Consider the following 25190-nt stretch of genomic DNA (forward strand, 5'->3'; position numbering starts at 1 on the left):
CAGGTGCAGAACAAGAAATTCAGTTTTTAATAAGAATTATTTTATTGAAGTTGATTTAAGAAAAAGCAAAATATGAGGCCAACCAGACACTGCACTCAAGAGGAGCCCCTAGGAACTATAGTAATGCATAGCTTCCATTCCCTAAGTAAAGAAAGATATATGATATCTTCTATAAGATGCTGGAGAAGTCACAGGTTTGGGAGTTCTGTAAAACACAGACAAAATCTACTTCTAGTTTTCAGAGTGATGGGTCTGGATTAGACAGGAAAAAAAATCATTTTTTTCAGAGGTGTTATGTGAAGATATGAACAGCTTTCTTTTTCTTGCTCACTCTTTTTATGTCCTAAAACTGGGCAAAAGATCTTGATGTTTGGCTTCAAAATGGAAACGAAACTTCAGGGATAGCTGAGAAAGGGAGAAAAACTTAGACTGTAGGTCACTCTATGGGTCTTCTTTTATTGAAAACAAAAGCAGAAAGCTCAAAAGGAACATGTTACCCTTTTGGGACTAGCACGATGGGTGTTTTCGGGCTAGCAAAGAACACTGCCTTCTTCCAGAGATCTATTTGGAGTTCTGGCAAAAAAATTATCCAATTTACCAAAGGTTGAGTTAATGATTGGGTTTTGTTGCTTTTCTTTTGTTTCTCTTAATTGAACAGCAATGTGGATGTGTTGAAAGCAAAATTCTACTTTTTCCTTATTGTTTTAATACTTCTCCTGCTGCTGGCCCTCCCTCTCACCTTTGTTCTCTTTTTATTCTGTGAGCACCAGACATTGGAAGAGCTGCTTTCTGTCTGGGGGGAATTGTTCAAAGCGTAAACTACTTTGCACAGCTGTGTCGTCAGAGCTGCAAGATGGTTCATAAATCCCCAAAGCAGATACACACAGGCTATTGCTTTAGTACAAAGTCCTGTGAAAAATAGCATGTGGCAGAACAGCCACAGGAAGGCACAAATAGTACCCAGAGGATCTGCAGCGAAACAAGTTCGAGTAAAAAAGGTCATACCAATTCAAGCAAGATGTGTAAACCTCTCTTACAAAGTAACAAGCTGGGCTTTTGAGTCTCCTGGGGTTTCATGATGATTTGACTGGTAATGGTCAGAAATTATTTAAAAAATCAACTTCAATCAGAAAAACAGCAATCCATTGCAAGTGAAGTATTTTGCAGAAATGCATCGATTTGAACAAATCTGCTAACAAAACTCACCAGGTCTCTACCTCTTCTCCACTCATCCACTCAGCTTCTTAGGTGCTCCCCGAAGGACTGCCACACAGCTCAAATCTTCAGGGCTTTTAAACTTCTAGGATATCCGCCTCCCAGAATTGCTGCACGCAGTTATGCTCAGGAAACTTGTTTTCATCAGCGGTGAGAAGAGTTTGTTGGACAGGGTTACCAGTCTTGCTACCACAGTGTTCAGAGCCTCTGTCTGGGATGAGCTCCTGGTCATCGTGCAAGCCACCATTCAGAAAGAAGTACAAGGCACTCAGTGTTTCCACTGCTCAGCCTGTCTGCTGGACAGGCACTAGTTGCCTCACGTGGTCCTGGCTATGTGACCACTGCAGCCTGGAGAGCCAGTTACTTTGAGGGTACCGCAGTCCTCTATCCCTGTAACTTTGTTGGCCAGAAATAGCCTCACTTTGAGTAAGTACGTTTCAAGAATTTGAAGAAGCAGATTTTATTTTAGGAATATCAATTTACAGCACTTCTGAAACAAAACACTTTGGAATTTGGTTTTAACAAGCAACTTTAAATTTTGTTCTCTCTTTCTAAAGATGAAAACATTTCAAATAATGAAAAATTTATGAAGAACAGGAATATAGTTTTCCAACCTACTATAATGTTTTCTAAAGGATAGTTCAATAGGTTGTAGAAATAATTAGTTACTTTACTGCCCTATTACTACCTTGCAGCCCACCGCCAGTCACTAAGAGAATAAAAACTCATATCGGCATTAAAGAAAATGAATGAATGAAAATAAATAATCTTACTACAAACAAAACACCTGGTTCTTTTCCTGTTACATCAGGGAGAGTGTCCTAGGCCAGTCCTCAGCCATTGACTATTCAAAATGAAGATATGACTTGCATCCATGCCCAGAGAAATACAGTGGTGATGACAAAAAGGAATTTCAAGACAGGAAAAGTTTTGCTCATAAAATCTATTATCTTCTTGAACAAGCCTTGTGCAGTAAACATTGAAAATGGACAGAAAACCCTGATACATATCACTTGCACCTCTTAAAACTGAAAGCATGCTTCACAGTAGCCTCTGCATCATATATCTTGCAAAGTTTTTATTTCCAATGGGATAGCAAAACAAAAAGCAGTCCAGTGTTTACAGGAAGTCACTTAGAATTATTTGTAAAGCATCTGGACTACACCAAACACCTGGAGAATTTCTGTTTCCATATCTGAATATATTGGATTGTTTTACTTTACTTTTGTAAGTACTAGTCCTTCAGGAAAAGGCATTCTGATTCTACAACAATGCATATATAATCCCAATGAATCCCCTTTCTTCCCCCACCAACCGTCAGTTCCCAAAGTCTGAATTTCAGATTTAGGTTTCTCTTTGTGAACCGTTTATACGTACTGAGAGAACACGGTGCAGGTATTGATTATCTGTTATGGTTCTCTAACATTTGGCTGGACTCAAATTAAGGACAGAGAAATTAGTTTGGTTGATATAATGTTTCTTGCTTTTTCCTTTTACCTTTTTCCTAGCTAGAAAAGCTTTGCACCCCAAATTACTTTGCATTAGCTTACTTTGTATTAGCAGTTTCCCTCACAGTCTTTCATTGTATTCAACTTCAGTACAGTCTCGATATTTTCAGGTTTAATTTGCAAAAATACAGGGAGAAGCTCTGCCAGGAAAAACTGCATTAGGCTAAAGATGCGTGGAAAACCCAGATGAAAAGAATCTGTCAAAAATACTTAAAACATCAATGACAATTTTGTCAACATTTTGATTTGCTGCCTCCAGAAAAGGAATATTTCTTTCCAGAAGATAAGGGGGGTTTTTTACCAGATAAACATTTTACATTTAGAGCAGTTATATTTAAGTATACCATTCACACAGTGTTTGAAGAGAGGTTCTTTCTCTCCCTGGAACCTCTTTAGACCTAGAGTGTGGTTCTGAATGCCACAGTTTGAACATCTCTCTACTCACCTGAAAAACTGATGTTATTCTCACCATCATTATACACTATTTCATAACTGATAGGCAACATCTCTGTTTAATTTCAAGGCATATTATTATTATTTGAGCCTTGGAGCCTTCCCAATTTTGTCACCTGTGAGAGATGTCAAAGGATATTACAACAGTTATCCATTAATAACTATCATTCAAATGTTCAACAGCAACCGAGCCCATCACGCCAATGTGTGGGAACACAGTCTCTGTCTAGGGGTACAGTCTGTATGAGAATGACAAACTGAAGCAGAAGCTTCAGTTGTGAATTCCATCCATAAAAGCATCTGTGAAATAAAGCAAGCAGTTCCTTCACACAAGCAGAATACAAATATTTCACCGGTATTTCAGAGGGATATTTAAATGAAGTTTACATTGCCACCAAGTAATAAGCATGATGGTGGTGCCGATACATGTAAAATGTATGGTCTTATTCCTAGCCATTGCAATATTTATTTATTTCTTATAAAGTCACACAGTGGAGTGTCATGTAACTTCTTCTTCTACCTTGACACTAAAAGCGAAAGGGCCCTAATGGAATTGACTTGTTCAGTCAAGTGGTAAAATGTTAATTAGTTTTCAGAAAAGATTAATCCATTGAATTTTAAGCAAGTGAATTTATCCCAGGGAGCTGAAAAAACTCACTGTGATATGCTCTGAGTTAGCAAGCCATCTCTTTGGAAAACTCCACAAAATAACTATTTCCTGAGGGTACTGTTCGATTGTGTCCTGGTAGTTAAAAGGTTAAAACAAAAGACTCACAGGGAGACAAGGATAAAATGTTACTGCTTTGTTGCTATTTGAGCAGAATTCACATTTGTACAGCTAATTATAATCAAAATCTAATTCGAGAGTTTTCCTAAACTAGTTTCTGTCACAGGGGTGTTTCTATTGACCATAACTTAAAAGAAATTAAAACCAATCTGACTTAAAGAAAGGGGCTACAAAGATTAAAAAAATACAGAAAGAAAAGTTGATAGCAATTAATAAAACTCAGATATTAGCAATTGCAGAAAAGTTATAGGGGGTGGAAAAGGATATCAAGGGAGTAATGTGTAGATGGAAAAATTTAGGAGATCAGAAAGAATTTTTAACAACAAAAAGAACACGAACATAGGCCTGGCTTATTCCTACCCAGAAAAAGTAAAACCATTGATAAAAAGGTGGAAAGGACATATGCATTCAGTAGATATTTCTGTTCTCTGCTTGGAAAAAACAGAGCTAATATATTCTCTTCTCGGCACCTGGTGGTCTTTGAATACCTTCCTTTCTGCTGACAATGCAAGACTACATAAAGGGCTCTACTACTACTAAATATATTCAGATCAGTAGACCTGTGTAGTTAGTATGCACAAGTTTTGAAAACTAAGAAGTTCTCTTTGTTGATTTTCAATGAATCTTTGAAAATTAGCAGATTTGCAGAGTATATTTAAAAGGACACGTGTTCAGAGCTTACTTTGAAATAATTAAGAGCTCACAGACACAGTAGATAAGATGTATTTCAATTTGATTTCAAAAGCTATGACATTACATGGAAGCTTTAAAATCAAATTACTGCTAAAAAACCTCAAGAAGACGTATTAGAATATTTAAGAATTGGCTATTTTCCTTGTAGAAAAATGAGAGACACTTTTAAGAAATAAATGGTAAAAAAGTCATATGAAGTATTTAAGCTTAAGAAATTCTACCTATTTCCATAAGGTGTTGCGTGAAAAGAGATGATCAAATAGGGGGTTAAATTTTCAAAACATTTGGGAAGTAAACAATTAACTCCAGAAATCTACAAGGTCTCTTACAGGCAGAGGATCAGGTGAGATAATCATAATATCCTTTCAGTTCTTCTAATTTATTTATCTATTAATTAGACCTATGTAAGTGGGGATTTGGTTGCTCCAAGGCACTGAGCTGAAAGCTTAATTTACCTGGTCCGCATGGACTTATTGTACCAGACATACATGAAATTGCACTTCAAGATTTAAATAAATGCTAGTGACACAGCAGTCAGGTCAGCTAAAGGCAGGGAAGTAGTAAAACAGCTACGATAAGGACATTTTTGCAGGTATGAGTCAGAATTTATGCCAACTGAGGATCAGCTACCTAGTGCAGGCCTGTATGGGCCAATATCTTCTGTTGTCATAAATGTGATAGAGGTTGTTACATAAATAAGAATGGCTTCTGAAAGTTTAAAATGCTCTCTAATATTTATGTGTGTTTTGGACCACATTCTAGCCCAGGTGTGGCTGCAGAAAGTAGTGATGTTCTTTGAAATGGTTATGTTCATTAAAACATCATCACTTTAACAGCAATGCCTAAAAAATATGTGATGGCACTGGGAATATGTATTTAGTCTAACCATTCAGTAGGAAGGAAAGAAACAATGGATAGGTATTCTCTTCTGGAGGATGAAGAACACAGAGAGCAATTCAACATTTGTGTTACAACTTCTTGATTAACTAGTTAGCATTTATATTACTATTTATGACCATCTAATCTGCAAGGGCTACTCAATCCTCTTTTCTTCATGCTGCAGTAAGCAATGGCTCCCACTGCTCCTTTAAAATAAGATTATTTCAGTAAAACAAGCAAGTGAGAGAAAATGCTCAGTCTCCCATTATCTTGGCCATCTGTGCGTTTTCCTCATGGCATCTCTCCAAGTGCTTAAAAAAAAGCCAGGTAAATTGCCAATAGCTAGTGGAAATACACAATTAGAGATTGTTCTTCTATACTTTCACTTCTCCTTGACATTCTCTTTTTGTCTTTCAAAAAATGAAATACAGATTTATTTACCTGATGAAATGCCATGAGACCATTCACACAGTTGAATCTGCTCAAGACTGAAAGCAATCAAAAATAAATTCCTAATGTCTGCTTTTCCTATAAAAAAAAATTGTCTTGCTTTCAGATTGACACAAACCTAAAGGTAATCCTTCCCATTCCATGGTGGTTACGTTAGCAAGGATGACCAGGTGGAAAGTGCCTGACGGGCAGGAACCTGGCTGTGCTTGTAAGGTTTCTTGCCTTGGAGCAGGAATCCAATCTACAAGGAAGACAGCTTTCAATATTTAATTTTCTGGGAAAAGATTTGCCCCTCTTTAGCTGCTCCCATTAGATATCACCTCCAACCTGGGTTCTTTACACAATCTGGAAGGATGAGCCCCAACTCCCCTCAGTGGAGTGTCCTTAGGATGCAGAGGAAAGCTGCTAGTCACTTCCTTTTCCTCTTGAAGAAGAGTAAGTGGTTGTATCATTCCTGACTCACATCCATCTGTCTGATAGTAAAGTAAGGCACAATAGTAAAGTATGTCCTCCAGATGCAACATCTCAAACTGAACACAGACCTAACATCAAACATTCACTAGTCCATGCTGCAGCTGCAAAGGCCCAGGGTACTTCACACATAGAGAGAGATAAGCCCTCTGAAAGGATCTGGCCAGGTTCAAACAAACTGCAGTGCAAGTCGCTCCCCATACCAGAGGGGCTTTTAACACTGACTAGCCATCATTATCTGCAGTAGTACAATTATAAAAAAGGAATATTTATGTAGAGTGATCCACTATGGATGTGATCAGAGCTGGTTATGCCTGCTGTAAATGTGTGTTAAGCCTCCGGCTAACATGCTATCTACTTCCAAATGGATAGTTTCAAATGACACCTTTACACCTTTCCCCCCTTGTATTTTCCTCAGTACGTTTTTTCACCTCATTTTGAAATCTGTGGAGAATTCTGACTCCAGATGATGGAGGTAAGCCTTGCGAGCAAGAAGTTCATCTTCCTGTCTGCCATAAAAGACAGTGCACATGGGGTTACCCAAGGAAGTGATAGATCAGAATTCAGACAACTTTGTTGTCTAGTAGACAACAAACTAATAGACACAGACTTTGAAGTTTTCAAAACATAAGTCTTTACCTAGGCTTATTTTTAGAAAAAAAAGAACAGTAAAAAGAGTATGTTTTTAGTATGGGTGTCCTTTAATAATTAGTTGATCATCACAAGCTTCTCTCTGAGCTGTTACTTCTTCTTTAACTCATTTTATCTGAGTGGGGCTTCTCTCCAGCACTGCCCCTTGCACAAAAATGAATTTACCCTTGCACTCAAGTAAAATCATGGTTTGCTTTTCTGTGGTCCGTCTGCAATGATTTATAATTCTATAGTCAACCATTTTTTCTGCAACTGGTAAAAAATCAGATGAAAATAAAGGAAGTATTCCAATCATATAGGACAGATCAAGAGGAATTTAACCACATATTAAATAATCAGTTTGTTGAAGGTAAACAGCAGGTTAGAATGTGTAGAATTTAGCACACTTCCAATTTTTGGTCTGAGTTTTTATATTTTGAATTCATCAGCATATCTTAATTTTGTATTAAAAATCTATTTGGAGAATATAAAAAAAAGATTTTTTTTTTGAGGTTAACATTACTTAAAAAAAAAAGTGAGAACAAAAATTAAATTTTTCAAGTTTTTCAAATTGAAATAGTGAAGCACACAGTCCAGATTCTCCTTGGATAATCCTATGACTCTTCTTCCCTCTTGAATGTGGATTTATTATCCCGTGGCAGTGACTTTTATGGATTGGTAATGTTATTGCTTTGATTTAGATTCTTTGCAAATACCACAGTCTATTAAAAGCATCAGTTCATCAAAGTCCACAGTGTTAATTTACCAGGAATATCCCCACAGGATTTTTAAAAATAATTTTGTATTATGAAATCATGCTTCAAACTGAACTAACAGAAATCTAATTATAAAAGAGAGCATAGTGCTAATTAAACCACCCACTCCAGCATTAAGGCCCACTTGGGGGTATTCACATTGGTAAATTGCCAATTTAAGCTAAATTGCAGGATATAATATCCAAGTATTAGCTAGCCCTACCTTTCTGCTACTTTCTCTCTTTTGGTCTGCTCCATAATAAAGTGTAGAAGGCAATAAAACCAAATATTTTTAATCCTTAAAATATTTTTCTGTGAATAACAATAGCCACTGGAGTACCAAGGGTCAATCTAAAACATGATAGCCTCCAAACCTGACTCTTCACATTGTTAAAGGTAAGCTGACATGCTCTCTGACATGTCTGACCTGTTCCAGATCATCTTGTTGATGATCTAAGAATTAAGGAAAACAGCTGTGTGCTAATCCATGCTCAGGGCTTTGCCATTTTCCAGCAGAGGATCTCATTTCAGGAGAAAGAGGTCACCAGCACTCAGTGGTCCTAGCTACAGCACTGATATTGCCCATCTAGCTTCTCTGCCTTGAGCCTTCCTGACAGAGGGGAGGATCTCCAGCAGAACAGCCACAACAAACCTCTGATCAATCCTGTTCCATCCACAGTCTCTGACAGTAAAAAAGCCAAGTGCCAGCTGGGCCAGGTAGCCTTGATCTTATTTACTGTCATTTAGACTGAAGGTCACCTGTGAAACAAGCAATCTGTGTATAATAAAATCACCTGCTCTGCCCTGATATTTTGTTCAGAGAGAGAGAGAGGTTAAAATGAACACTCAGAGCATTCATTTCAACGAGAAGGGAGATGATTTTTTTCCTAGTAAGCCAGTACTCTGCTGAGAGATACCAAGAAAGTGACATGATATACTCAAGGATTTGGTTTCAGAGCAAGGATAGCAGTGCATATCTTTTGCTCTGAGAAGGGTAACTAGGTCATAGATGCCTTACCACTCTGATTAGACAGAGAGAAGGATGGATGGAGAAGTGTCATATCAATCAGCCTTTAGTAAACAGTGATAATCTGGGGTCTAGAAAAAAATAAGGATAGCAGGAGAAATCTTAACAGGTTTTGTCCAGGACTATATATGCATTCTATCTCTTATCTTTCCAATAAACTTGGTTTTCTATTTATTATACTGTAGAGTTTGACCTCTTGGTAACATCTTGGTGTTACCATCAAATACTAACAGAAATTTCATCACTTCAGTGCACAGATCCACAATCTGGGACATTTTTGACCCACTAGTAATGTTTCCTTCCAATAAAGTACATCTGAAAGATCTCATGGGTAACTTTGAAAGGTTTGTGTGATGTATCAGTACACAGGGCTATGATTCCATACAATAACTTACCAACTAAATGATGTCAAGCCTGTTCACACTTTAGCTGACAAACTCCTGAAGAAAGACTAGGGAAGGAAGTAGCAGTAGCACTTTGCAGGTGGAAATGTCCAATACACAGAATTGAAACAATGCTTAGTGAACTGGGGCTCTAAGCCAACAAGGGGAAGGCTGTGACTGATTAATTGTCATTAAAACACCAAAGTGTTGACCAAAGCAAATGTGTTTCCTCAACAGGAAAAATAATTCTGTGTAAGAAAAGAAAATTTCTTCTATATATAATATTATTTTTCTATTTTCTGTTAGATGTGGTAGTCATCAATTTTTCCTATGTATTTGTGTACCCTTTGTATCTCCTATGCCACTCTATGTTATTAACTGCCATAATTCATACCAGATTTTCGTCTTCCATGGAAAAAATCCAATTTCTTCTTTGGGAAGTTCTGTTATTTTGAAAGACACTATGTTTCACATACCTGCAATGAAAATCCTAGGTGATATGAAGCAAAAGTAGGTATATCTGGCCATACCTTATGAAATTAGATTTGCTTGGTGCTGACACATTTCTCAGTTTCTTACAGTTTTATGAACTTTGACATTCAAGGATGAAATTTGTTATCCTGAACATTTGAGCTAAGCTTTATCAATGACCTGGAGGAGGTGGGGAGGATACCATCATGAGGCTTTCAAGTGACACAAGGTTGATGGGAACAGCTGAAATGCATGCAGGCAGGACTTCTATTCAGGGGGACCTAGAAAGCCTGGAGGAATAGCTGGACAGGAAATTCAATAAGGACAAATGCAAAGTCTTGCAACAGGGAAGGAAAGGCACCTGCAGTGGTGCAGGCTGGGGACTAATGGGCTGGGGAACAGCTCTGCAAAAAATGAACTCGGTATCCAGGCAGAGAATAATCTGGGTATGAGCCAGCAGTGTACCTTGCCAGCAAAGAAGGCCAACAGTACCCCAGACTGTATTAACAGAACAGTGAAGACTTTGGTCTAATGGCTGATTCTCCTTTGAGCAGGAGGTGAGACTAGAGAACTCCTGAAGCTCCTTCTAACCTGAATTCCATGATTAATTAATTTTATAAAGTTTCAATCAAGAGAGTATTTTTAGACACACTAAGATACTTCTTGTAGAATATTGTTTCAGAAACTCTAGTTTCCCAGGGTCTACAAAGGTGACTTCTTTCATATTTTCATTTGAAGTTACCTCTGTTTTGAGGATATTCTTTTTACTGCTGCATTAAATCACATTCAAGCCAGAAAATTTCACAAACCTCTTCTCAGAAATAAAGAGGTAGGTACGAGCTAGAAGATACCAAAAAAGCTACCTGAAAATATTCTTCTCTCTTTCCTCTGATTGCATAGGAAGACTAGCATTGAGATTCACCTTGTCTACCTTTAGAAGTCTACAGTGTAGGTGTTCACTTCTGAGATAGTCAGCCTGTGTTCCTTTTATAGCAGAGTGTAGGAGTTAACAGCTGGTTAGCTGAGTCCTGCTCTGGATGACTAGCCTAGATGCAGAACTTTTAGGATATTTAAATTAAAGTAGATGAATCTCATGACTAACAAGCAGCTATCTAGTCTGTATTTGTTTTTTTACTCATTTCCCTCCCCCCCAAATGTGATCAGAAAGCAGTTATTATATAACTTTACCACATGGTTTTCTGTAATACCCAAATGTTTTGAACACAGGGAATATTAATTTAATCTTGGTTTGAGTCTATTATTCCTATTTTATAGGTGGAGGACTGCACCATCTGCAGTAACAAACACATACAGACATATTTGTCCAAAGACAAGTTGTCTCCAAATACCTGTCCTCAGTCTTGCTGCTTTGAGTTTGATGTGACCTTACAGGAGACCTTCACATGGCCTGAAATATGTTTTCTACATTTTTTCACTAAAGCAGGGCTTGACACACAATACACACACACTGGTCACAAAACCTTCCACAAACGATGGCCAATGGGGTTATCCCCATTTCACAACAGAAAAACTCAGACAGTAAGAGTTTACAACGTGGCTTGTAGAAGGCTTGAAAGTGTTATGTTAATGCTCTTGTGTATATTGACATCACAATTTTTTTCTCAGCTGAGAGAGAAAATGCACCCAGAATACTGGAGAATGATCCTCAGGGCTAATTAATTTCCTAATAAAAAGCTAGCAATAAACTGTAGGGGGAGAAGTGAATAATTATTAAATATCTTTCTTTTTCCCTTCCAGAAAAAAAGAAGGAATCTTGAGAAAGTTTCAGGGGGAAACCAATAGAAAGTGAGTGGCAAGGCTGATCCTACAATGCATGCAGTGGTAGTGAAATGATCACAGCCCATTGCATATACCATTTTTCATATCTCTGAGCTGATTTCTTCTCTGTTACACATTTGCATGCAAAGCATAAGTCAGATCCTTGCACTGATGCTTTTGAAACAGGTGTATCTCTGACCACATTTCTGTGAAAAAAATGAGTCTTACAAATAGGTAAAAAAATAGATTTGACTCATTCAATTACAGCTTGTTGAAATCTTCCACTGAAGCTTGCTCAGAAAATACTCAGAGCATTCTTGTGGCCCTTCTGTGGACTCCACTCTCTTCAATAGGTCTAAGTCTTTCCTGGGCTGTAACACAATTGCTGTAACAATTTTAAATTGCAAAAAGAGGAAAAAATTTGGTTTTTTATTTCATACGAGATATATATTGTGTTGTGAAATGTTCCACTTTTTGGTCCTCATAACTACACAACAATAACATCCTTTCATACGTGAGGTTCTAAGAACTACAAAGAGTCCTTGTGCAAAACACATACACCGGAAAAGCATTCAAAATAAAAGACTAAGAGACAGTATGCAAGAAGACAATACGAACCTAAGAGATGCTTGTAAGAAGTTATCAAATTATAACCTCTGGAGAGCAAAACTGCTTAGATTTGGAAGTTCTTATACTGAAACAAACTCTCAGCCTCCCATTGTATCATGATTATTTAATAAATTTAAAATCTTGATTAAAAATAAAATTATACATACTGGGGAAAGCTTCAAGGGAATATGTGAATCAAAAGCAGATTTACATTTAGTAAGTATTTCTGCAGAAAGATCTCACCAGGAGGACAGCCATGATACCAGCATCTCTGTACATACAGAGGCTACTGCATGAGCAGGAAATATTCCTACACAATGATCTTGGAATGCAGTGAATTCTGTGTGCATAGAAATTCTGAATTAATTCCTTTTCATTATCAAAAAAAAAAGGGGGGGTGGGGAAGAAATTCTTTACAGAGAGGGTAATCAGGCATTGGAATTAGTTGCCCAGGGAAGTGGTGGATTCTCCATCCCTGGAGGTTTTTAAGATGAGATGAGACTGGATGTGGCACTTAGTACCATAGTCGAGTAACCACGGTGGTAGTGGATCAGCGGTTGGACTCAATGATCTCAGAGGTCATTTCCAACCCAGTTGATTCTATGATTCTATGATTCTATGATTCTATGATGGAGATTTCAAGTGAGTATAAGTGCAGTTTAAGCCTCTTTAGAACACAAGCACTGTCACGTGTTCCTCAAGTCCACTGACCTGTCACCAGGAATAGCAAGCACACATGGAAAGGAAGACCATGCTTACAGTAAATATCCCCATTACATCCTTTTATCCCAGAATCACAGTATAAAGACCCCCTGAGCCAAAGGTTGTAAGCCAGCCTTTGTGTTGAACAGCTGCCAAAATTTTTGAGGGCTGTCTGCAATTTCCAGGCAGTGTAAAAGGGAAAAAAGCATATGTGAGAATCACATCAGCCATCTTTAAAGAAATTCAGCATGTCCAGAAACCTTCAAGGTGGTGGTGAAGGATGCCTGGAGTGGTTCTTGTTCATTCCTACTTGTAATCTGCAGTGGAGACACAGCATAATTGTAATAGCAGCTGCAGCTGTTCCCCAGGCTCTGTCGGGAAATAGTCTCACTTTCAGTTCATCATAAGCTGAAGGTGTGTCACAGACTCCCACACACAAAATCAAAACTCCCTGAGAATTCAAAAAGGAGTGGGTGGGTGGGTGTAGGGGTATCTTTCTTCCCTGAGTAGCATGTAAAATCTTTGTATTCAGAATTAACTGTATTAATGTTGAAGGGGGACATTTTTCAAACTGCCATAAATATGCAAAATTTACTAGCTGGCAGTCAGAAAAATAGGTTGTTTAGAGATAATAGATGGAAAGAGTTTATAGGAATGAGCTCAATTTGCAGATAGTGAACAGAGGCACATGGAAAGGAAAAGCATTCTCAAAGGATGTTTTGTGTCCTTTGGAAAATCCTTAGTCCTATGAACTCTATTTTCCCAACAGAGTGTACAAGGAAAATAACTAGACCCAGGACCTGAACCTCTGTACACATAAATCACTCAGATTTATGTCTGTGGAATTAGATGTTGTTACTTTCAGGCTCAGTGAATATTTAATGGTTTATGCAAAGTGTAGTCTTTCCATACATGTAGGGACATACAGACGTGTTCATGTGTCTAAATGGACACAGAGAGAGCAGAGAGGAATAGTCAGCAATCCATTACTAATGGCTAGGATGTGAGTTCAGAAGCCTAATTTTAATCAAGCAGTTCTGTGCTTTGTAGGTAGGCACAAGACTTCAGTAGAACAGCAGTTAGGGATGCCTCTCTCCCCTGATCCTACTAAAGATTACAAAGCGCCTTGGAATACAACTCCTTTTAGTGTTCAGATAAGAACTGACTGCCCTGTCCAAGAGCTCTGATTCCCTCAGATGACCTCTATATCCAAAGAACCTAAGTGATTTGTTTCGAGGGGTTTTTTTAATGGTGTTTTGAAGGGGTTTGTCTGATTTTTTTTTGGTTAGTTGGTTGAGGTTTTGTTTCTGGTTTTGTTGTTGGTTTTTTTTTTTTTAATATAAGCACTCTGTTCCTACATACATGTCCCTGATACTTATATATATCCAGTTTGTCCAAAAAGCTCCTAAACAGAATATCCTCAGCCATGGGTAGTATATCATACCAAACACTGCTATTATGTACTATTACCATATATGAACACTTGTTTTCTAAACTGAATTGGAGCTCTGATTTTGACTGGCTTTTGTTGAGGGGAGGGGAATAGAAGTTCGTGAACAAATGACTGAACAAGGAGAATGTAACCTAAAAAAGTTAAAAAAAATTGTTCTGTTCTTTCAAATGTGTTTCTTCATCTACTCATTACTTTTTTGCATATGCATGTGTATGTGTAATGTAAGTTTCATTGCTTATGTAAGTTTCTGGTTAATATACTCTAAAAGCTTTGTGAAGAATATCATCATCTGAATTATTTATCACTACAGGCACTTTTAAGGCACTTTATCACCATGATATCTGGATGCACTTTTTATAGTGTGTATTAGGTCATTAACAGCTAAAAAGAGAGAGAAAAGAATGCACCATCCTGCTCTGCAGTACCCTTTAGCTGAAAGGCAAAGGAGGTGCTTTTGGACAGTCAGCTTAAAGAGCAGAAGCTTGTTGCTTCAGATCAGCCTACAGAGATACAATTACAGTCCTTGAATACACCCAAATATGCTCCAAAGTAATTCTGATAGAAATTAATTACAGAGCCCTCTTTTCCGGAATGTCCTTCCTCCTTATCTTAGAACCCTCGTCCTGGTCCTAAAGATCTTATGAGGAAGATCTTAATTCCATGAGTATGATACCACATTATCAAGATAAGTGAATCCCATTCCTTGACTATCAAGCTGATGGGAATGTAAGAGCTTCCAATAGCTGTGTCTCTGTTCCTGTGAGACCTGCTGCCCAACCCCAGGCTGTGAGTGGAATATGTGGGTGTTATGGGTGGAATATGGAACAGGCTTGCTGCATGATGCTGTCTTCTGAAGTTGGATTCAGAGTTATTTTAGCTATATTTCACTGGGACCTCAGCTAAGTTGAATTATTTTGCATCTGCTTCAGGCTAAGAGGATGCATAGACTCAATTACTGCAGAGTAGTTGACACACAATAACCTGTTAGCTATGTTACTTTGTACATACATCTATGAATTCATACATCTAAACCATTAGACAACTCTAATAGGAAGCAAGATAACCTGAGGCAATTCTTAACTACCATCAGCTAAAAATAAAAACACAAGTGTCTTCCAGGTCTATGTGTCTAAACCGTAAGCAAGATTTTCTTAACCTTTAGAGAAATCAGTGTTTAAGGGGCAAGTGAAGAAGGGTTCAAATGCCACATCAGCTTATGCAAAATTCATGTGTTCCCTTGTCCTATCTGATTCTAAATTTTGGCAACAGACCGCCAAAGCCACTGCTGAGCAGACTGATGTTTTTCAGAGCATCAGCAGTCAGATCGTTCAATACAGCACTCCCCCTGTATCTCTCTCGTCTTATATTCTGTATTTATTATTCACATCATGAAGCTTCCCTGGCAACATGCTGGACTTGCTGCTGCTTATGGTGCTGCATTTCACTCATGTTTTTTCTTTTTATTTTCCTGGGGGTTTTTTAGCTTATTTCTTTAGAAAAAAAGTTTTCACTAATTGTATTTTGTAGATAATCTTGTCAATCCTGCTCTGGATTCAGGAAATAAAACGGTATTTTCCTTTATTAAACCACAGCAGAGAATTACTTCAGCTACAATGGACCAGCCTGTAAAAAATGCACACTTCTCATATTTTTTCAGAAAATAAAAATACCAGAATAGCCATAATGAAACAAAACATATCACTGGCCCATAGTACAAACATGGGAAAATATATAAGATTAGGGTAAGTCTACAATGACATTTTCTTACTATAATATCCAAGATTTTAACAATCAGTAGTTTAGAGATGTCCTGATCCAGAGATTGTACCTGCATCTTTGCACTTCATAGCCCTTGATGGACTTGTCTTCCATAGATATGTCTGTTTTTTTCTGAACCAACTTATACTTTGGGGCCCTGCAACAATCTGAAGAAGCACATTTTTCAGTTTCATTGCATGAAAAATACTCTCCTTTTAATTTCTTAATTTGAAAACATCCACCTGATTCCTTCACTTGCACACTACTTCCTCTAGTAGAGGAGAATGTGTAGAGGTCTATCAAATTCCTCTTTGACCATCTCTTCCAAAAGCTGAAAAACCTACCTTAACCTTTCTCACACAGAAACCTCTAGTCCAGCTTCTTTTTTTACTACAACTCAGTTGACATTTCCTTAGGCTACACCTGGGCTTGATACAGCATCTTTACCTCAGTCCCACCAAGGCTGGAGGTCAAATTTAGTTTTCCCAGAATTCAAGAAATTTGACATGTGTTTAATAATTTGCTGAGAAAGCCTCAAAGGAGCAAAACATAAACGGGTTTATAACATCCTGACTAAGTGTGCCATATTCCACTGTAGCAGGTAAAGTTCATTCTTTAAATTAAAGAGAAGGAAACTTCTGCCAGCAGTTCCAGATTTTGTTTCTTGAGATAAAGTAGCAAAGTCCTTCTTTTTAATGTAGAAATTTCAAAGGCATGCTTAAAATTTGCTTAAAATTGAGGATAGACATTCCATAATAACATAAACTAAAGGGACAAAAAGAAAAAACTCTCTTGCGTTCAGTGCTCTTCTACCATGTTTTAGAGCCACAGCTGAAGTACCTGTGATGCAGTGAAACTGAAGTTACTTGGAAGACAATAATTAAAATCAGCTAAGGCATTGGCATAACTCTCCAGCTCTGGGCCAGAGATGGAAGAGCAGCCATACATGTTGTTTTGCAAGGGTATCTGATCAAGAAGCTCAAATACTGAACTCACTGATTTATCAATATATTTGTTCACTTTCTGACATCAAATCAGGACACAACATTCCAGCTGTGGTCAAATGCAGACAGAAAGTGCTGATCTAGTTAGCTCCTCCTGATTCCTGTACTAAGTAGTCTAAGGAGTTAATATCCTTATGTGTTAGTACTGATGAAGAAACTATTTCAGGAGCATCCTATATGACTATATCACCTAATACTTGTAAATGGATATTGTCTCCAAATAGTGAAGAACAACATTTGAAACAATTGAGTTTTCTTGTACTACTGGAATTGTTTCATCTCTTGAAATCTATCACTTTTCTCTATTCAGTTGTAGTAAAATAAGGTAAGCCAAGGGGTATAAAGTACCATACTTAGTCAGCAGAATTAAAGTAAGTATTTTAGGGGAAAAAAATAAAACATAAATCCATGATCAAATTTTCATTTTTAGTATAGAAAAGGTTACTGTGCAGTAAACACTATATTCTGTTTGAGAAGACAGAATATGGATTTATGTCATATAATGCTTTGACATGAGGACTGAAGATGTATTTTTCACAGATTCAAGATGTACAAAATTAACATACTGGAGATAGAATATGAGCACTTCAAAACTTGGAAACTTGGCATAATGCAGCAATCTAACAGAGAAAAGGCAAACTTGAGGCTCAAGATCATTGCCAGATAAAGCTGTATCAGGTAGGAAAAGAAGAAGGAAAACTGACACCAACCGAAGTGTGATATCTTTCTTTTTCATTTAAAATTAATATAGAATATTTATTTATTCTAGGCAGCTTGACCATTTATCCTGCTGCCTATCAAATCATGCAAAATCTTTTGCAATTGGCATCCAATGTGCTAATCCTCGGTGCTGAGCCTTCAAACAAAATTAAAAGCCAGAGAAATATCATTCCATCAGAGATTCTTAAAATCTAAAAATTTGCTTTTCCCTTCTGAAAGTAATGCCTCAATACAACCAGAGGATAGATGCGAAGGGTGGTTCCTTTACGACCTATGATGTTTGTGTTGAGGGTATCCAGATGCAGCACCAACACTCTAGGAGACTTAAAAATAATTTTTACATGTGCACTTAGAGGAAAAATCATATGCAATTGCTCACCAAATAAAAGGTGAAAAACTATTTCTGAAGAAGTCTCAGTGTGAGATTAAGGAGACAGTCCAAGTCTGAAAAGTTTGTATCCATAAAAGCCAAGTCAGATAAAGAAAGGGACACTCATTTCCTACTTCTAGTTACAAACTATCAGCTCTTACATTGCAGAAAATAACAAGCTGTTACATGGATATGCAACTGGCAGGTTTTATTCTGGATTTTGGCTAAAGTTTAATCCATAGAGAAGTCAATACTCTGATCCATCTTGCAAAAAAGCCTAGTTAGTAATTTGCGAATCATTACCAAGTTATTGAAACACAAAATACAGGAAGCTTGGGAATATTGGAAACAAGAGGAACAATCAGAAAGGAAGGCAGAGAAGTCCTTCAAAAGCATCATGAGACCTTAAGTAACAGAGTTATCCCAAACCACAGATAATGTAGCGAGTGGAGGAATAGTGTAAACAGAGAAAACAAAACAGAGCACATTTGTGCTTCAGTCATAACCAGAAAAAGGCTGCACAAAAGGAGACATTTTGAATAAGGAGGAAAGTTGTAAGAGCTGAGAGGTGGGACAGGCCTAACAACAATAGTGCGTGTCATTGATTTAGCCAGGAATTCATCTGTCCCTCGTTTCTGACTTCTGAGTCATGGATAAATCCTGTCCTCAGTGATATTTCTAAAATTATATTGTGCTACTGAAGTATTTTTTAATTTCAAGTAGGAGTTACAGAATTTAACTAGTGAACCATATGGCTTGTGCTGTGCAAAAAGTCAAGTCAGATGGACCTAGCAATAATCCTTTCCAGTTTTAATATCCTTTAGTCTGTATAGATCAGCTTCTACAACAGTTTTATCTTGAAAAAGGAAAGTAGAGTTGATTTTATGTGATGGGTGAGATCCCGGCCCAGTTTCCTGATGCCCTGGTTCCACAGAACCACAAGTTAATCAGTCTCACAGAATTGAGGAAAATTATCCATTTGTTGTATGGACCCCTGAATCTTAAAAGAACTTATGTGAAGTGCACCTGTAGGCTCAGACTATACACTTGACACACCAAGTGCTGAGTTTCCTCATGGTAGAACATCTTTACATTTCATTGGGTGTGGGTGGGAGCAATTAGAGGATTTTCACCTCCCTGAAGCCTGTAGGTGTTAGGGCTATCCATTCTTCAACTCCTTTCTATTTGTGCTATTAACAGCTTAAAAATGACACTTTGATCTATTTAGGTAAATCATAAACACAGGGAAGTTCAAATCACATATATTTCTAATGGTAAATACAAATTGCCAGAAGGGAAAGGGTAACTTCAAACTTAGTTTACATGGGGTAGATGATCCTGCAATATATCTCTGATCTTGAGGGAAGGCAGCAGGAAAGGACTTTGAAGGACAAAATTGCATCTCCTGTTATCTTGTTTGCATTTGATCTAGACAGTATAAACCAGGCTTGTGTATTTAAGCAATAAAGCCAGGTTGTTCAAAAAAGGAAAACAGCATTATAAAGTGGTTGTATCAGCATTTCACATTTTCAGAGAACTGGGGAAGGAAGGGTGGGGAGTGGGGGACACAAACAAAGACATCTGAGGATACTAGATATTGTATTTTCCATGATCAAATTTATATGGCAATTCCTCTGTAGTATTTTCTAGTACCTGATACGTTTTCATTAAACCTCATTAACCTCTCCTTAATGACTTGATAGTGCAAATATTCATAGCTCTGATGAAGGTATGTATAGACTGATGCCTCTTTAGCTGTACTATTTCTTTTCTGGACTATATAAATGTAGCTCCCTGTATCTCATCCTTCAATCCTTGTATCATATCTGCGCCTTTTTTTTATCCAACTAGTAGTTCCATTATTACCAAAACATTTTTTTGCCTCTTTCTGCACTTCTTTATTCCTGACTAGCCACCTAAATCTCTGGATCTCAGTATACTATTCAGTTTGACCACTCAGACATACCTTTGTCTTTTTCCACCCTTGCAACATGACCGAGCCCAGACCAACTACGATCATTGCAAAAGCTGAGAGTTAATCATTCTTGACATTTAATCATCAGCTTCACTACTGAAACTGACAACAGGGGTGACAATTAGTGTGAATTACACTGGACACTTGCTTGGAAAAAAAGAGGTATGTAGAATATCTGAGAAGAAACTTCCAATCAACATGATTAGGGAACCAAAAAAAGCAGTATCTGAAAAACTGCAATGTGTCTAGCCAATGAGAACAAACAGATGTGCAAGACATACATTCTCCTCCCACTCTAGAAAATATCTTCAGCACTATAGCACCCAAAGGAAATACAATTTAATGAAGGACACATTTGAGTCATTGCAACAAAGTGTTCAGATTTAGAAATATCGAAGCTTCTTGTTCCTAGAGAGAACTGAAAATGAAACACTATGCTGCATCTGAATTAAAAATGCAATGAAGTTTTGGTCATGTAGAAAAAGTTCAGTATTTCACCTCTTTATAAATTCAGTAACGCAAGAAGTACAAGAATTTAGTACAGGACTGAAACCCCGACTTTTACTCAGAGCTCTCCTGCCTTGACTAAGTGCCTCCCAGGAACTCATTTCACAGAATAATTGCACAGACATTAGATCAGCATGCCAGCACTTTACTGACCTAAACTAAGAATCTATGATGGAGAAGAATTCTGCACATTTGATTTTGTACTGGTAGTTCCTGGAATATGCTCTGGACTTTCAATTAATACAGGGAAATAATCTTGTCAAAAAATGACATACAATACATTAAAAGCAATAACTTCTTACAGAAAACAGTTTTAAAGGAAACTAAGCTGAATCTGTGAAATATGCTATACCATGAAAACCCATGAAACCTAAGATTTTATCAGAACTGAAGAAAGAACTGGATATTTACATAGATAATGAGAACGTCTGCATGCTGATTTGATAACCTACATAAATTAAGAGACATAGAAACTTTTATGTCTTTTTTACCGATTCTGAATACGGGATGATGCCGTCCTGGGAGACAAGTAGTTTACAAATGTCCATCATTCAAACACTCACATTACTCACTGCAGAATCGTATTTCACAGATAACAGTGTTAAATGACCAAGCAATGATCATCCTCCATTCAAAGAGATCGTCTGGCTGGCATGCCTCTGGATAGGTATGTGAGGACTTTCCTAACAGGTACATTTGGTCCCCCTGTAGATAAACATAATAAATCACCGTAAAAGTTAAAAGATCAGGCAGCCATCTGTAAAATCAGGTAGCAGAGCATGGCTATAAAGATTGTTATGCTTTCCTGGAAATTCCTTACATCCACTGCTGCCCCCTTCGTTTCCTGGTAACAAATTGGACATTAAAGAGAAAACATCTAGAAACCATATATGATGAAGACAGAGAAGTAACTTTAAGTAAGGCATACTCACTTCTGCTAGGCCTTGCTGCAGCGCAGCATGGATCCACCCTACTGCAGAGTAGTAGATTCACAAGCTTTCCCCTGGTTGACACCTTTGGTTAGTGCAGAAGTCTACTCATGACAACTCAACAAATGATTTAAATTTTCCAGGGGAATCAGTGCAACTAACCCAGTGGAAGCTGCTCCCTAGAGATTTACTCTGCAAAGTCCTACATCTCTCTGACGATGACTCTCTAGAAGGGTTACTGCAGCTGGGAAATACAGATATGTAATTATCATTGTCAGGAAAACTGTTGTGAGTGTGGTCCTGTGAACACTAGAGTGAAACTCCCTCGTATCCATCATTTGGGCACAGGACTCACTTTTGTAAAGTTCTCAAAAAGGCAAAAAGGAGTAACCAGTGTTTCTGCTCTTCCCTTAGTGATGATCTTGTGAGGGCTGCACAGAGTTAAGACATTCAGTAGTCTTGCAGTTTTCAGCCCCAAGACGTTCCTGGGTACTCTGCTGAATCCACAGTTCACCAGACAGAATATATTTCTGATGCTCAGACTAAGTTTTCTTTATCTAAATGTTTCCTGGGTACCACTCAAAACAGTGCCTTTGCCCTTTGCCTACTGCATACTGCAGCCTGCAGGTCTGCTTTACAGCATTATCTCAGGGAAGGTAGAGAGAGCAAGAAAGGAAAGATGAGGTAACATTAATTTAGTTTCAGGCAGGAGCAGCACATACTGCATATTGTATAGCATGTTCAGTCCTCCACAGAACTGCTCAGATACTGTTGTGAAGGACTAGAATAAGAAGCCAGATCATACACATTAGGATATGTAGACAGAGAAACGAGAGCATCCATTTAGGTCAGCTCGTACATTTGGAGTGACTGAGTTCTAAAGCTCTGTATCACCTACTGACATTCTAAAAAAAGCCCAAAAGAAGCCTAAGAACCATTGTCCATACCAAAAGCTCTTATTAAATCCATTTAGTAAACAGCCTGTACCATTTTAAGTGACTTGTGTTGCAACAGGAACTGCCAAGATAGATTTAGGCTGTAACAAAATGAAATTGACTGGTTTTCATAATATTTAAAGTTCATAGCAAACCATCATAAATCCTACTCTCTGTGTATATATGTTGCCATGCAGGGCACCAGCAGCCCATATTTTAAACAGCTCCAAAAGTGGCCTATTTGTAATGTTTTTTATTTATTGGCTGTATTGCAGATTTATGTATTTTTCTGTTACCATGCAGGTGGGAAATAATGCTGCTTAGACCACAGGGAGCCTGAGACCAAGAGAGGTTGCATGGCAGAGTGGGTATATCTAAACATTGGGGGTCCTTAAATCTATAGGATCTGGTGCAGAGGACTTATGTAAAACGAAGCCTACTACAGAGAAGCAAAGTGTTTAGTGGGATGCATTTTACCTCCATCTCTCATCCTTCTGCTCTGTCACTCAAGCAAATTAAAAGGGAATTAAAAATGGAGGTTCAAGAGGGACGATAGCTAAAGGAAGAGAAAAGGGTAGGAAAAATCTGACAAATTAAAAATTAACTCGCATGGTGGAAAATAATTTTCCCTATAAAACATAATTGCAGTTTCCCTCGATGCTTTAGTAAATGAACTGTAAATATTTAACCGGAGTACTGGCATCACAACGCCTGCAGCATGTGCCATCCCCTGCCCAGGAGAGGCAGAACAAATCTTGCAGAACTAAAGCAGCCCTGCTGCTTTCTCTTCCATAGGGCTGTTTGGCTCTTCAATGCACCCACCTCTTTCACTTGTGGCAGCTCTACTATCTGCAGGCAGCTGCAGATTGTGGTTCAAATGCCATACAGATGAGGTAGGTGCTCCTGCTGGTGAACTTTATTTTACCTCAGGTAGAAACAAAAGCCAGTGGGACAACAACCTTTCAAAAAGAATGCCATGGTCTACTACAGCCAGGCAAAATCACAAATCTCCTGTATGTTTCATGGCTATAAAAGTCCAACACATCTTTCGTGGTCACAAAAATGGAAATGAGGTCATTGATGAGCAATATAACTCTCTTATTTTCTCAAAGAATTTAACACCTAGAAGTCTTGCTAAAGTCAGTGTTAGAAATAGCCACGTGATATATTTAAAAAATCAGACAATAAACCAGGTAACAGGCTCCCTGCGGAGACCGGATGGCTCCTTGGAGTATGCTCAATAACACTCTATCTAGTCTGCTTTTTCAGATGGCCTACGTAACAGAGACTTCATCGCATCCCTTGGTAATTATTCCATAACCTAACAGCTCTCTTTTCTTGCTGTTCTGCTGAAGTGTTCCCTCTTAATGTATTTATCCTCATCCTACCCCTTGTACTCACTTTAAAATCACTTTGTGAGGCTATTTGGAACCTGCACTTCTACATACTCCAAGATTGCTCTTCCTACACTTGTTTAAAGATTAATTGCTTCCCTTTTGCAGGGACACTAGAAAGAGATGCAGCATTGTTCTCTTCTCTGTGCCTTTTGCATCCAGAAGGGATCAGGGTTGTGCTATACTTGGCTAAGGAACAAGCATAGGTAAGATGCTTTATGCAGTGTATGTTACTGTGGACATTAAAAGTGCATAAGAACAGTGCCTATTCCAGCCTTTTTCCAGATTAGGGGTCCTACTCTCCTATTCCCAACTAACATTAAAGTTTGAACTCTGTCCTCTTATTTATTGATATCAGACTTACCAATGCATCCTAAAGAAAGCATAGATATGCGTAAAAATGCAGCTGAGAAAAGCTTCTGCCTGAGCAGATCTCAGTCAGGGAACACAACGCAACACACTCTGAGTTAAATGCCAATGTCTGAAGCCTCAGTGAATCCTTTGAGAAGAAAATCAGATCACAGGATGACAGCTTACTCTGGTTCTGGCATTGCCTCACATTGGAGCAGAAGCACAAACCTTCTGGGACACAGAAAGCCACACAGAGTAACTATTATGGCTCATTCTACCTATGAGTGTCTAAGGATCCATCTCCTTCTCTGAAAGCGAAAATCTATAGATATTTACCACTCATTTCACAAGGAAAGAGCTATAATAAAAAACAACCCTTTCCTTTCTAGTGTTAAAGAGTATAAAGCAAAATTGTCCTCTCTTTTGTTTTTAGTATCTCTGGGTTTTTAAGCAGGAAGAACCCTCTAACTCTGAGATAACCCCTCTCTTTGCTTTTACTCTTATAAAATCAGGTGTCCATAGCCAAATGAAATCCTAAAGAAGGAATACCTGAGTTAACAGGGTCTCTACTCAGTAGAACCATTAGATAGTCGATGTGATCCTCTACAAGCAACAACAGACTTTACAAAGTGATTCGTTGGAGAATGGCAATGTGATTTTCTGCAGTGCCACGTGGGTGAGGGAGGCAGGAAAAAGATGTCTTTATTTGCTTTTCTTGGTTAGAACTGCTAAGACCTCACTGCAGTGATTCTAATCAGAGGTAATCTTTAGATAAATAGTAGAAGGTGTTTGGGGCTTAAGACTCTATCTATGGCTCTTGCTCATGATTCCACTTCCAGGAAGGAAGACAGGAAGGAAGGAAGGAAGGAAGGAAGGAAGGAAGGAAGGAAGGAAGGAAGGAAGGAAGGAAGGAAGGAAGGAAGGAAGGAAGGAAGAAAGAAAGAAAGAAAGAAAGAAAGAAAGAAAGAAAGAAAGAAAGAAA

Source organism: Manacus vitellinus, unplaced genomic scaffold, assembly GCF_001715985.3.
Source record: "Manacus vitellinus isolate BGI_N305 unplaced genomic scaffold, ASM171598v3 scaffold_8_pilon, whole genome shotgun sequence".
In the NCBI taxonomy this organism is placed as follows: Eukaryota; Metazoa; Chordata; class Aves; order Passeriformes; family Pipridae; genus Manacus; species Manacus vitellinus.